The sequence below is a fragment of the Marmota flaviventris genome, chromosome 6, assembly GCF_047511675.1.
Source record: "Marmota flaviventris isolate mMarFla1 chromosome 6, mMarFla1.hap1, whole genome shotgun sequence".
NCBI lineage: Eukaryota > Metazoa > Chordata > Mammalia > Rodentia > Sciuridae > Marmota > Marmota flaviventris.
Genome location: NC_092503.1, coordinates 90,585,945 through 90,601,723, shown reverse-complemented (window position 1 = coordinate 90,601,723; position 15,779 = coordinate 90,585,945).

Here is a 15,779-nt window from a genome sequence, read left to right as displayed (position 1 = left end):
ATCAAAGTTTATAGCAATACAATTCACTATAGCTAAATTGTGGAACCAACATAGGTGTCCTTAAATAGATGCATAGCTAAAAAGAATGTGGCATATATACACAATGGAATATTACTCAGCAATAAAAGAGAATAAAATCATGACATTTGCAGGTAGATGGATGGAGTTAGAGAAGATAATGCTAAGTTAAGTTAGCCAATCCCCAAAACCCAAATGCCAAATGTTTCCTTTGATATAAGGAGGCTGATTCATAGTGGGATAGTTAGCAGGAACATGGGAGGAATAGATGAATTGTAGATAGGGCAGAGGGGTTGAAGGGGAAGGGAGGGGTCATGGGGTTATTAATGGTGGTAAAATGTGATGATCATTATTATCCAAAGTACAGGTATAAAGACAGGAATTGGTGTGAATATACTATGTATACAACCAGAGATATGAAAAATTGTACTCTATATGTGTTATAAGAATTGTAATGCATTATGCTGTCATATATAAATTTAAAAATTCCAAATGTATGCAATCTACTGGAATGTACAGTATTAAAACATTTTTGAAGCATATGGTGAATAGTTCAGCATGGACATCAATTTTACATGACAACAGTCTTTCTGCAACCAACAATATATCATATGTCCATATGTTATGCATATACATACATGCTTAGCATATTTCATGTAATATATATATATATATATATATATATATATATATATATATATATATATATATAGTTCCATTCCTATACAATGTGTGTATGTGTGTATGTATGTATGTGTGTGTGTAATATATATATATATATATTTTTTTTTTTTTCTTAATGGAATATATATATATATATATATATATATATATATATATTCCATTAAGAAAAAAATTCTAATAACCCACATTTTAAGTATATAGGGTAAAATACAAAGCAGAAAATACTTCTTTGTAAACTGAGTTATAGAAAACGAAAATTGAAAAGAGAAAATGAAATTCTTAATTTTCTTAAAAAGTGAATGGAAATGTAGATGCACAAATATTCTTAGATTATTATGTAAATATTACTCTAATTTTTAAATTGTATCCCTAGAAATATAATTTAGCTTTCAAAGATTCTTGGGATTGCAAAACTGAATTGATTATATACATTTTTCTTAACTGTTGTAGTAAAATTCATTTTCAGTTTTCTCTTTTCTTAGTAGTAATATAGCTTAATTTTTTTCAAAAGGTAATGTTTCTTATACATACCTCCATATACTACATGTGTTTGTTGACAGTGAATGTCTATGTATGTGTATATATACATAGGTTAAGTATTTTAAAAATTCAAATATATATGTGTGTGTGTGTATGTGTATATATATATATATATATATATATATATATATATATATATATATATATTAGAAACACCTGAGAATAGTAGACAAAAATTGCACAAAATCTTTGGGGAAAATATATGTATAAACTTGGCAATTTATAAATTTGACAATTAATTGGAATACATATTATTCAAAGAGTTTTTCTGTAGTATAGTTTGAAGTCTGGTATCGCTATACCGCCTGATTCACACTTCCTGCTTAGCATTGTTTTTGTTATTCTGGGTCTTTTATTTTTCCATATGAATTTCATGATTGCTTTCTCTATTTCTACAAGAAATGCTGTTGGGATTTTGATTGGCATTGCATTAAACCTATAGAGAACTTTTGGTAATATCGCCATTTTGATGATGTTAGTTCTGCCTATCCATGAACAGGGTATATTTTTCCATCTTCTAAGATCTTCTTCTATTTCTCTCTTTAGGGTTCTGTAGTTTTCATTGTATAAGTCTTTCACCTCTTTTGTTAGGTTGATTCCCAAGTATTTTATTTTTTTTGAAGATATTGTGAATGGAGTGGTTGTGCTCATTTCCATTTCAGAGGATTTGTCGCTGATATACAGGAATGCCTTTGATTTATGCGTGTTGATTTTATATCCTGCCACTTTGCTGAATTCATTTATTAGCTCTAATAGTTTCTTTGTAGAGCCTTTTGGGTCTGCTAGGTATAGAATCATATCATCTGCAAATAGTGATAATTTAAGTTCTTCTTTTCCTATTTTGATGCCTTTAATTTCTTTCGTCTGTCTAATTGCTCTGGCCAGTGTTTCGAGAACTATGTTGAACAGAAGTGGAGAGAGAGGGCATCCCTGTCTTGTTCCAGATTTTAGAGGGAATGCCTTCAATTTTTCTCCATTCAGAATGATACTAGCCTGAGGCTTAGCATAGATTGCTTTTACAATATTGAGGTATGTTCCTGTTATCGCTAGTTTTTCTAGAGTTTTGAACATAAAGGGATGCTGTACTTTGTCGAATGCTTTTTCCGCATCTATCGAGATGATCATATGGTTCTTATTTTTAAGTCTATTGATGTGGTGAATAACATTTATTGATTTCCGTATATTGAACCAGCCTTGCATCCCAGGGATGAATCCTACTTGATCATGGTGCACAATTTTTTTAATATGTTTTTGTATCCGATTTGCCAGAATTTTTTTGAGGATTTTTGCATCTAGGTTCATTAGAGATATTGGTCTGTAGTTTTCTTTCAAAGAGTTTTTCTGTATTTCTATGGGTTGAATGTATTCTTCCCATATTCTTGGTTTTGCCAATGTGATTATATTAAGCTGTGAGACCAGTAGTAAATGATGAGGTCGTGAGCGCTTCTCTTTTCATGAGAGCCTGGAAGTCCTTCTAAAAGAAGTCTAATACAGCATTCAGTCCTCACTTTCCTTTCCACCTTTGGCTATGTGAGGATCACAGTTCCTTCTCTAAAGCAGATGCAGTGTTAAGGTGCCATGTTGGAAGCAGAGAATAGCACTCACCAGACAAATTAACATGCCAGACTCTTGATCTTGAATTTCCAGGGTACAGAATTATGAGAAAATAAATTTCTGTTCCTTGTAAATTACCCAGTATGCAATATAGCAATGCAAACTGAGACATACATGAAAAAAGGAAAGACAATTGGCACAAAATAAACAACAAACAAATTGATAGCATTTCTCTGAAATACACACATTAATAATTAAATAGTTACAATTTTCAATTGTCAATCCAGAGTCTAGATTGCATTATTTTTTTCAGACAGGAAGGCTATTCCTGGGCTTTCTAATTGAAACATTTTCAGTTTGTCTGGTTGATTGACAAGGCTAAGTGACTACATTTTCACATGAATTCAACTCCTTTCCCCCACATATTTATCAGGAGCTAGTCACACTTGCTTTGAGTTGTTTCTGTCTGCCACTACTATAAATTCAACTGTATTAATCTTTTTTATTATTTCTCACTCACAACTAAATAAAATTCTTAGAGTAAATGAGTGAGAATATAATTATTATTTAACTGGAAACAAATAAGTTGATTACTTGATTAATTAACAACACTATGAATAAGACACTTAACCTCCCAGAACATCATTTCTCTTCTTAAATTACGAATGTTTTGTTGTATTACTTTTATTAAAATCACATGATTAAGAAACAGATTAAGCAACAGAAGAACATCTAAAGTTTATAGCTTACTGTTTACTTAAATTCTTTCCTTTGTGGGATTTATATATCTGCTTCCCCCCCCCCCCGCCCCGAATATGTAGTTTGGCTTTTGGAAATAATAAGTAGGGATATTTCTTTTTTCTTTTATTTTCCTTAAGAATGGAAAATTTTGACAATAGATTATCTAATTTTCTAAATAATTGTGCTAGATTTAAAAAAAAAGATCATTTCACAATTTAGCTGAACAAGTAATTATTCTGATTAATCACTGCAATGACTTTTTCCAAAAGTTCTAGAATATTCAACTCATTGCCTAGTTCTAGAATATTTATCATATTTAGGGATAGAAAACTAGAGCCAAAGGATAAAAGCTAACTTGCTCTTAATTTTGGTGAGTCAAGTTTTATTGGCACATAGCCACCTCATTTGTTTACATGAATGTCCAGGACTGCTCCATAGTGGCCTATTGCACAGTTAAAAAAGAAGCTACCTAGCATGCACAGGATGTAAGAGTTACCATGTGTTCCTTTATAGAAAGTTTTCTAACTCTGAACATATCATTGTTCTCATAAATTAATTTGTTAAAAGTTTGTCAACATTTTCAATAAAATTCTACTACAGTTAATAGAGTATTAAAGTAATAAAGACCATGAATTTGGAAGAGAATCTTCAAAATATAATATTTGGGCTAGAGGTACAGCCAGGTAGAGGAACATTTACCTATTGTGCAAAGTCTTCCAGTGCCAAAAAGAAAAAAGCTATATTTATAATATACAAACTCATAATCATGTTAACTTTATGAAACTCTTTTTACAAAATTGAAATGCAATTTTATATATTCAAATAGCTACATGTGTTTATTTCATCCTGTTTAAAATGTTTTAGTTTTTTAAAATTTTTATCTTAATTAACAGACCTTAAATTTTAATCACAGAGGAAGGAAATATTAAGATAAAAATTTTAATTATATCTAATATTAAATAATTTTATTAATAGTAGAGATATAAACAGACAAGTTCTTTTTATAAAGATTTTTTTGTTGAACAAATCATTATTAAAGTGTAACATACCATAGAAGTAAATGTATAAATCAATAAGAATACTGTCAAATGAATTTTCAAAAATTGAACACACCAATATAACTAATACCCAAATTAAAACAACAAAAATAAAACAAAAAAGTGAGAATACAGAACATTATCTTTCCCATTTTCATCATTTTCCCTTGGATTTCTTTCCAGTCATAAATGTATTTGCTACATGTAATCACACTCCTTACTTCTACAAGTTTACAAAAATGGAATTCATCATTTGTTAAATATATTGATTATTTTAAATACTAAAATATGTGGGTCTTCAGGTGATAAGTTTTATAATTTTTTTTCTGAATTACTATGCCAAAGATGGAAGAAACTGAAAAATCTAGATGATTACCATAAATTATTTTAACGATATATATGCAGAGAGCAGATATTCCCAAGCCCTTGAAAATAGTTGGGAAGAGAGGAAATAAGATAACTTATAATTTAAAATACAAATTTTTGCAAAATTTGGACATAAATGCATCTAGTCAATCTTCTCACAAGTTTCTTATCAGATTGATTTTGTGTTCATAGGCCTACCTCTGTTTTTTCAAGTGCCTCTAGAATACAGTAACAAATCAACATCTAAATGCTTGCATTGTGGTTCTTACCTGTTTCATAAGTTCCTATTTCTTCTTGTCTAACCTCTACTCCTTGATATTATCAACACATACAACTGAAATAAATCTGATTTAATATATACAGGAATCATTTCTGTGGTACAGATTGCATGGTTTTATGTTGTATGTAAATTCAGTCTAACACATAACTGGTAATTTCATACTACTTTTGCAGCCATCATTTTTCATACATAGGACATAAATTAAAATTAACTTAATATGCTATTAAATTCACTGCAACTTTCTTACTTCCCTTAAATGACATGCTTCTGCCTTTTTAACTCATTTTATAGCTAAAACAGGATATGGTTGCAATTTCATAATATCTGAAATATTTTTGTTTCTTTGTATTTATTTATTATTTTTAGTGCTGAGGATTGAACCCAGGTGCACTTTACCACTGAGCTACATCCCCAGTTATTGATATTGTTTTATTTTAAGAGAGGATATTGCTGTATTGCTGAGGGTCTTGCTAAGTTGCTAGGTTGACCATGAAATTGTGATTCTCCTGCCTCAGCATCTGAGTCATTTATATTACATTTATATTACATATATATTATATATATTTCTGTGCCTGGCTCTGAAATATTCTTTGAGGAATATTATAACTACAGTAATATCACATATGGTGTTTGGTATACTATAAGTACTCAATAGACTTTTGCTCAGTAGATCCTTTGGTTGCTTTCAAGCTAGTTAAAAGTAGGAACTCAGCTTTGATTATTTTCATAGTTACTACAAGTAAATTTGAATAAGTGGTCTTGACTTGATTAACTTATGATATTATGAACAATAACAACTCACAATGATCCACCAAGTTATCTTGTAAATTTCAACAATGTACTAAAGCCTATATGGAGCAAGAACTGGTAACTTAATATTGAAGGAAAAAAAAAAAAAAACAGAGGACTGAAAGCATCTGACTTCAAGACTTTCCTATATAACAACAATGAGTAGGACAGTACTATATTGGTGAAAATATTGACAGATGGATCAATGAAATACAATAGAGAGCTCAAAAAAACAGATACGCATAAGCACACTCAAATGATTTTGACAATGAAGAAAATAACACAATTGGAGAAAGGATCATATTTATAACAAAATTATCTTTCAAAGTAAAAGGACACACTTCTCTAGAGAATAGTAGTGCAAAATTCAGATTGCAATCTATATAATTGGAATTGTACAATGATTAAGAATAAATTCTACAAAGTTGTCTTGACAGATTCAAGTAATGTGATGGGTGGGTTATGAAAAATATGATGGGATATTTTTGAAAATGGAATAATCAGCATTTCTGATGGAAGGTAGAAAAGTGAACAATTTTTGCAGTTTTTAAAAGGCATAAATTGGAAGATATTGAGAAATACCCATCTCTCATTGGCTATGTAATTTCTGAAAAAGTATATATATATATATATATATATATTACATCAGTGTGATAAATCAATAACTTTCCAACTGTTTGGAGATAAATCAATAACATTCTAATTACTTGGAGATTAGTCACTTTAAGAATAAATATCCTCAGTTATAATTTTCAGTGCCCTTAATTAAAATTTTTTGGGGGTTCTGGAGATTGAATACAGGGGAGCTTAAACACAGAGCCACAACTCCAAACCTTTTAAAATATATTTTATTTGGAGACGTGGTCTCACTAAGTTGCTTAGGTCCTCACTAAGCTCTGGGGCTGGCTTTGAACTCTCAATCCTCCTGCCTCAGCTTCCAGAGCTGCTGGGATTATAAGTGTGAGCCACCACACCCAGCAAATAGTTAATTTTTTACATAATATAATAAAAAATTTGAAGTAAAAGTAATGGATTTGACAACAGGATTTTATGGAATGCATGATCTTAGTAATATACTTAAATTGTAAAATAACAATGTTAATAATTTATTAATATTCCCAAATATGGGGTCAATTCAATTCTCTAAATTCAGAGAAATAAAGACAGTAGGGATATATAAGGTGAAAAGTTAACTCTCCTAGAAACAATTACATAAAACACCACTGAGGTTTTGTCTTGAGCTGATGTCATTCCCTCTACCTTCTGTTCTACTTAAAGACCCATGAATTTCTGCTAATATCTGGGATCTAAAGTGCCCCAGTGTCATGCTGAACAAGAAGTAAAACCAGTCCCAGGGTGAATTTCTAACCGGCGTAAAAGCCTATTGTGAGAATATTTTGAAAAAACCCAATTCTTAAGCATTTGTGAACTTCAATTAATTTCCATGGACTTCTTCAGGTGTAGTAATTGAAAATATTTTAAAGTTTTTCAAATTGAGAAGTTCATGATCAAGCAAACTGTATCCAGATTGGCTTAAACAAGATAAAACTTTAAATAAGTAGTAGTTTTGTAATCATTTTTATGTTTGCAAACTCTTTAAAACTTGAACTAAAGATGTACAGAGACAGAAAATCTGGAAAGAAGCCAGAATAAGACTATTATTTTATAAGAACTAAGGAGAGACAAAGAAGCTGGCTTTTCACTACAAATTCAGATTCTCAAAGGATATTGCTGTCATCTAGACAAAAGAGATATTCCCATCACACACACTTTTAGAGAATTTCAGCAAAATTCTGCTTTGGAGGTTGCTATCTGGGTTACAGAGACAGGAAATAAATAGAAAGTTTGAATATTAAGCTGACTGGCATAAAGAGGTTATCATAAATACATGCTGCAAAGCAGTGATGTCTCAACCTAGAGGCTTTATTAAGAAAAAAAAAAACACCACATAAAATGTTCTTAGGTTACTTTCTATATATTTTAGTTTGGCTGTCTATACCTTGCCTGCAAAAGTATATGCATATTTGTGTGTACACACCTGTACATACTTGCTAAGTACCTGCATAATACTAATGCAATTTTACATTATAAAGTAATGTCTGCTTTTAAAAGATTTTTCACACATTTAACCTTATACATATGTTTTGACTTTTTTTCTTAAATATCTCAGGACACTTTCTTGTTCTTTATGCACTGAGTCTATTCATCTAGCGTGAACCTAGAAAAGTACCTTAAAATGAATAGAAAAAGAGATTATACTGACCCATAAGTTTGACATTTTATAAATTTAACTCAAATTAGCATTGTCAGTTGAAATGTACCATGGGCCATATCTGTTTGGATGTGTCTCATTGACACTAAGAAGCAAAATTTATTGCCTTACTTTGGTGGTATCAATATAGAGGGACAAGGTTCAGTTGTCCTTTGCCAACATAAAAGAGATGGAACAATTTATGTTGAATCATTCTTGATTTGTCAAAAGCCTTCTATTCAAAAGTTCTCCTTTATCCCTAAATTTGCTACTGGTAATATATAATAACAAACCAATCTGTGAAGTAGAATAGGTAGCATTTACCAACATTTGAAATTACATAAATTCTTTAGTATATTAATCATAACTTACATAAGCCAATTATTTTGTTCTGGCAGAGAGTGAGTTTTTATTCTACTGTGTGGATTCCATTGGCTAGAAGCAAATAAAAACCTCAAACTGTGATTCTATGCAATATTACCTATAAATAACCTAGGTTAATAAACTTACTACAGTTAAAAAAATGCTTGAAAATACACTAAAAATCCAGAAGTGGTGGCCCACCCCTGATATGTCAGCTCTCCAGAGGATTGCTTGAGGCCACGAGTTCAAGAGCAAACTAGGCAACATAGCAAGAGCACAGCTCAAAAATAATAATGATGATTATAAGTTAATATAAGTTTATATTAATAATAATGCCTATTATTTACAACAACTAGTTTTGAATGGGAGATGACAAACTAAACATCAAGTTAATTTTTAAAGCAGTTTTCTATTCTAGGGATAGTTTCTCATATTCAGTGTCTTATCTATGAAACAACTATATTGCTATGATTTTTTTTCACTTGCATCATATTTTTAATTTATTTTCTTCAGATATTTTAGTTTTCCAGAACAGTTCTTTTTAGGTTTACAGAAAACTTTGAGGAGGAAGTATAAAGCATCCTAATATACTTCCTGACCCACCACAAACATAATTCCCTTATTAATATTTTTCATTAGTTTATTATAACTGATGAGTTAGCAGTGATACAATTTAAAATAAAGTTCACAGTTCATATAAACATTCACTCTTTATTTTGCACATTTTGTTGGTTGTGACAAATATATAATGATCTGTACCCACTATTATGATATCACTTGTAATCTTTGCACTATCCTAAAAATCATGTTTTATTATTCATTTCTCTTTCCCACCAAGCCCTATCAACCATTGAATTTGTTAATTTCTCTATAGTTTTGCCTTTCCCAGAGTATTATAGAGTTGAAATCATATGGTATGTATCATTTTCAGATGGGTTTGTTCAATGAATAATATGTAATTTAAGTTCTTAATAACTTTTTATGGCTGAATAGCATCTCTTTTTATTACTGGATAGCAATTTCATCATCTGAAACTTCCACATTCCCCTTTTACATTCACATACAGAAGTACATATTGATTTCAAGGTTTAGCAATAATGAATAAGGTTGTGTAAGTATTTGTGCATTTTTAAGATTCAAACCCCTTTGGGTAAAAACCAGGGACATAATTGCAGTATCTTAGAGTAAGTGTATATTTAGTTTTATAAGAAAACACCAACTTTCCTCTCAAGTGTCTACCTATACCGATTTGCATTCCTGCCAGCAACAAATGAGAGTCCTATTGCTCACTAGTTTGTAATTGTCAAAGTTCTGAATTTTAGCTCTTCTTATGAGTGCCTGTTTATTGTTTAATTTGTAATTCCCCAATGACATATAATATTGAGCAACTTTTATATGTATCTTTATAATGCATACATCTTCTTTGGTGAGATATTTGTATAGATCTGTGGCTTATTATTTCAGCTGTTTGTTTCTCTTGTCAAATTTCAGGAGTTCTTTGTATTTCAATATTTTGCAAATATTGTATCCCTGTCTGTGACTCATCTTATTTCTTAACAGCATCTCTCTCTCTCTTCTAGTTCCAAAACTCTGTTCAAAGTACTATCCTTTCTTCACTGAATTACCTTTGCACTTACATCAAAGGTTCAAAGATTACTTGAACAGATCTATGTGGGTCTATTTCTAGGCTCTATTCTGTTCCATTGACTAGAAATATATTTTAGTTTTCAATTCTCTCTCTCTCTCTCTCTCTCTCTCTCTCTCTCTCTCTCTCTCTCTCTCCTTTTTGGTTTGTTTTGTGAACATAGTGCCATTATATAGCAATATTCCCAATTATTCCTTCTACTGGTATTTTGGAATATTATATGCATTGTTATGTATAAGTTAGAAATTAAGGATTTTTTGTCAAAATAATTGTTTCCTTAGGAAACAAGTTTTTGTAAACCTCAAACTGACATTGTAGGGCTCTTCAACATGTCTAATCTAATAAGATATGTCTGTAGATTAGATGTTTTGTTTATCTGCAGGCAATAAACTATGCTATAAGATAATTCAAATGAGATAAATCTTACAAAACAATACTGAGAAGAATAATTAGTAGGTAATAAACTATTATTAGGCATGTGGCAATTTTTTAAAACATTTATATATTTTTACCTAAGAATCTTTTCAAATCAATGGGTTTCAACATTTGAAGTCACAGACATCTTGTAATGAATAATTCTCTCTCTTCACATGAAAGCCTTGAATTCACTAAAGTTTCTGTGTATAAGTTGAGGAGTTGATAGTTCCTTTGGAATCCATTAATGGGTCCCAAGATCAGTAGCAACCAGACCAAGCGCTCACAAAGTAGATTCTCAGAACTCAACAATATTAGTAAGCATTAAGTGATTTCCTGGTTTCAATAGTCAATTGCATTTTTGAAAATGTTTAGTTCAGCAGAGTTTCTACAACTAATTTAGAAAATGGAATTTTTTAAATGTATGCTGTACAAACAGTGTTGCCGGGATATACTTTGAAAGACACTGAGGTAACTCAATATCCAGTAATATTTTTGATTGCATATAATGAACAAATACCTTATTCAGCTTTATTCTTCTCATACCCTTTAGTATTTCTAGAACTATGTATATAATGTTTTAGAGCAAAATGGCATTAAATCTGGCAATCAGAATACCATGTAGCACCCTAGAAAAGGTCTGCTCTGGAGAATAAACTAGAAAGATAAAGTCCCAACACAACTCCACTGTGGCAGCCCCATATTTGCCCAATTCCTCAGAAAGATTCCTCAGTGTATTTTCATTATAATCCTCATTCCTTAAGCCTCATATGTGGCATGCTTTCCTGATTCCCTATATTGTACCTCATCTGACAAGCATTGGCTAATCAAAATATAGGTCAGCCTTTCTCTATCCTCTATGAACTAATGACATATCTCTCTGGTTGAATTTCATACTATGTATTCTTTTTCTTCTTGAGCATAGAAACAACTTAGAAACAAAATTAAGTTTTCATTCATACTTTTTTCCCTTTGACTTTATGTCATTTGACATCAGTGTTTTCTCTGTGTAATTCTGAGCTCCTAGATAGAAAGTGTCATGTCAATTTAGCTTGATTTTTATTAATTTTTTACAATATTTAATAATTTATTATAAAATCATTTAAAAAATCAATTATGTTTGCTGTCCTTTCCAAACTATTGGACCTAGTATTGAAGTGATTTAAATATCTTGTAGTAGTGGTGTTTGGAAAGTATGCTAAGATAGTTTTTAAGGTCACAGGGGAAGTATCAAGAATTTTCTAGTTTGTGATTTTTTTTCTTTTGTTTTAATGATAAAATTGGAAAACTAGAAACTAGGTTCAGTCTTGATATTACAATATTCAAATATTTGTGGAAACCTTGAGAATGTTAGAGGAAATGAATACCCATTTCTCCATCTTGTCCTATATTACATAGTTAATAATTGATTTATTTTACTGAATATCTTCTTCTTCTAAAATGTATAAAACACTTGAAAGAGGGATCTGCTTATCATATATACAGTGTGGGTCCCAGTTGGTTTATCTACTTATCTTATCCAATAACCATACTTTCCTTGATGTGTCTTTCAAATCTTTGAACATAAGTAAAGCAAAGCCTGAACTGATTAATACTTGAAGGAATGATGAATCCTTAATAGCTAACTAAGAGCAACACTATCTGAGAATATAAATGTTGAGGAGGAAATAATGGAAGGATGATTTGGATTTGGATGAGATATGGTAGAGCACAATATGAAAGCACTAAAATCACCCCCAACCTAAACAACAACAATAAAAACCAGTAAGTATGTTTTTTCCTTTTTACAGTAGTATAGACCACTACCTGCTCAATAAATGCTTTTAAAAGATAGCTTGAATCAAAATGGAAATCTCAAATTCTGTATATTGTATTGATAAATACAACTTTGTATGTAGTATTATGTAATAAAAATGAGGACGCAAAGGAAGTAACACTGAATTTTGTGGAGTAGAATTTTTAAAATATGAGTTTGCATTGTTGTAAAAGCTTTGGGAGATTTCAGATCCTGTCACCATGTGAAGTGAGCAGGTGTTTTCACTTTCTCTTTTACCTTTAGTTATCTAACAAAATACAGAAGATAAAGCCATCACTTTAAGGTGTATTATAAGAATATTTCATTTGAATAACAATTAAATAATTTAGAGAGAAATTATATATTTGGACAGATTTTGGAAGATTTTTTTTTCTGATAGCTGTTAAAATTTCTTAAATTATACAAAGTAGTATCTATAAATGCTAAATGCTCTCAACAATGCCTTCAGTATACAACTAATTTTCTGGTGATTCCACTAAGGCATCTTGTCAGTCTTCTTAATTTGAATATATTCCAAAGAACATCTGGGAAATTAAATGTAGTAAATGAAAAAAACGTTTTGAACACAGCTGAAGGGAGCAGAACTCTGTCTTGCCCATGAAGTTCACCACTCTGAAATAATTCCTTTGTTGAAATTATTCAAAACACTTAAACCATAGATTATTAAACATATTCTGTAGGGCACTACATGAAAGTCATTCTACATGGTAGGAATAATGCTACCTTCAACGTACCAGTCTATAAATTCCAACTAAGTTAGCAAACTATTACATGACTTGGGAAATGTGAATTCATGCTAGAGCAAATGAGTTATCTCCTTTTCACACTCATGTTTCAGAGAAAGCTAGTGAGATATGACCATAAGTAAGCAAGTGCAGGATTCATTGCCTGAGATTTGCCATATATTCTGAGAAACAGAGATAAGAAATAAAATCAGAATTTAAAAGATACTCCCTATAGAGCTTGTTAGGTTTTTGTTTTTATAATTTAATGGAAATTATTTTGCTTTATTGGAATTCTGTTGTCACTAGAGTTTTCATTTTGGTGGTGATTTTTATTTATTTTTTATGGACATATTGTTTTTTTTTTCTTTTTTTATTTATATGTAACAGCAAAATGTATCACAATTCTTATTACAAAATCACATTTTTTTTTTTTTTTTTTGCTATTGTGGGGTTCTGACTTGGCGTCTCTCACATGCTAGGCAAATGCTCTACCACTGAGACATATCCCCAATACCAGTCCCTTCCTTCTACTAATGCAAACTAGTAAACTTTTTAATTTGGCCACTAGTGCTAAGCAAAATAAAAATTTGCAAGTGTATAAAATAGTTCCAGCATCAGCTGGGAGTACACAGAAGAAAACAACCTTATCCCAGTGTTTAATTATTTCACATACAGTCAGACACTAATTCTTAGCAGAAATCTTTTTTAGTTGTAACATTTGTATAGATGACTTTGTAAAAGTAAAATAGGTTTTTTTTTTTCATTGAGCTACTTTTGGTTTTTATATCCTGTTTGCTTATGATATAGAGAAGTATCATACTTATTTCTTTTTAAATTAGCAATGCAAAACTAAATGTTTTCCCAAAAATGCTTAAACCATGAATTTCCCAATATAAAATTCAATCAAAACCTTTGAGCATAGAAATCATTAGCAAAAATGGTATACTTTATATTATACTAATATAATTTGGTATTCTCATTTGTGTTTTTGTTATATATATTTTCTTTTTTTTGGTAATAGGGATTGAACCCAGATGCACTGAACCACTGGGAGCCACATCACATCATTTTTATTTTTTGTTATGGGTCAGGGTCTTACTAAATTGCCTATGGCCTTGCTAAGTTACTAAGGCTTGGTTTGAACTTGTGATCCTCCTGCCTCAGGCTCCCAAGCCACTGAAATTACAGGTATGTACCAATGTTTCTGGCTCCTTATTGTATATTCAAAGATAAATAAGCAAAAATAAATGAAACTTTTAATTTCACTTGCTTATACCTTCTGATATACCATCTGTTTTTTTTCCAAAGTCCTGTCTAACAAAAATGGGCTCAATTTTTCTATGTCACATATTCCACATCTGTGATATCAGGAATATAGAAAAATAAAATAAAATATATGGTTGAAGATCCAAAGAAGATCCATTTTCATTTCATTAATAATATAGCCTCAAAATATATCATAACTGCTCATATCCAAATAAAATTTGTCCTTTTCTGTGTCAAAAACCTGGCACAGTATCTATCATTATCTAAAATGCTGTGATGTATCAAAATATCTGATTACTCCACCTTTAACACTTTCCAGATCACATTAAATGCAGAATCTTTTCATTTTAAATATTATTTGCCTGCAATATTATCATATGTTTTTATGTTCACCTCAACACAAAAATTACTTTAAAAAATTTTTACTTATTTGAAAAAGTGTAGCCCAGCCCACAAAATGAACACTTTTTGCCTAACAGTGATTCAGATATATCTTAAGCAAAAACAGTAGCAGGCTAGGAATGAAGTTCAGTCATGGAGTGCTTGCCTAGCATGCACAAGGTGCTGGGTTTAATCCCTAGGACTGTAAAAATAAACAAACAAGAATAACAAAGCAATAGCTTCTTTGAAGATCTAATACATTTGCATAATTATAATTCATTGAAATAAACCACTTTTTTCCTCAAAAAATCATTGCACATATTGACAAGTCCAGCCACACAGGAAGCTGAGGCAAAAGGTCCTGCCGGAGCAACTTAGCAAGAATGTATCTCCAAATAAAACTTTAAAAAGGCCTGGGGACTTGTGTCAGTGAGAGGCTATTTGCATAACATGTATGAGGCCCTGGGTTCAATTTCTAGTACTAGGGGGGAAAAAGGAAAAAGCAGAGAAATAAAACAAACCACATCTCATATAAGTATTAGAAATGATATTTTGAAAGATGAAATATTAAATACGATATTTTGGAAGGAAGAAAAAAATGAATAAAGTCTAATAAATGTGGGACATGTGGTGAATCAATGTGGATCCTCCTTTGGAAAATAGCCAAAGATCTGGGAGAGAGCTGAGTACACAGCTGGCAGATAAGAATGTAAGACCAAGTGCTAGTATTTGAATGCTGGCTTTGACACTTCCTAGATCTATAGCCTTGAAAAACTTATGCAAACTTTATTGCCACCATCTTCTTAACTGTACAATGGAGACAATAACAGTCCCATTTTGTTGTTAGAAAGATTTCAAAAGTTATTAATTGAAGTATGTCTATGTGCTTATGTAGAAACACCAGTAGCA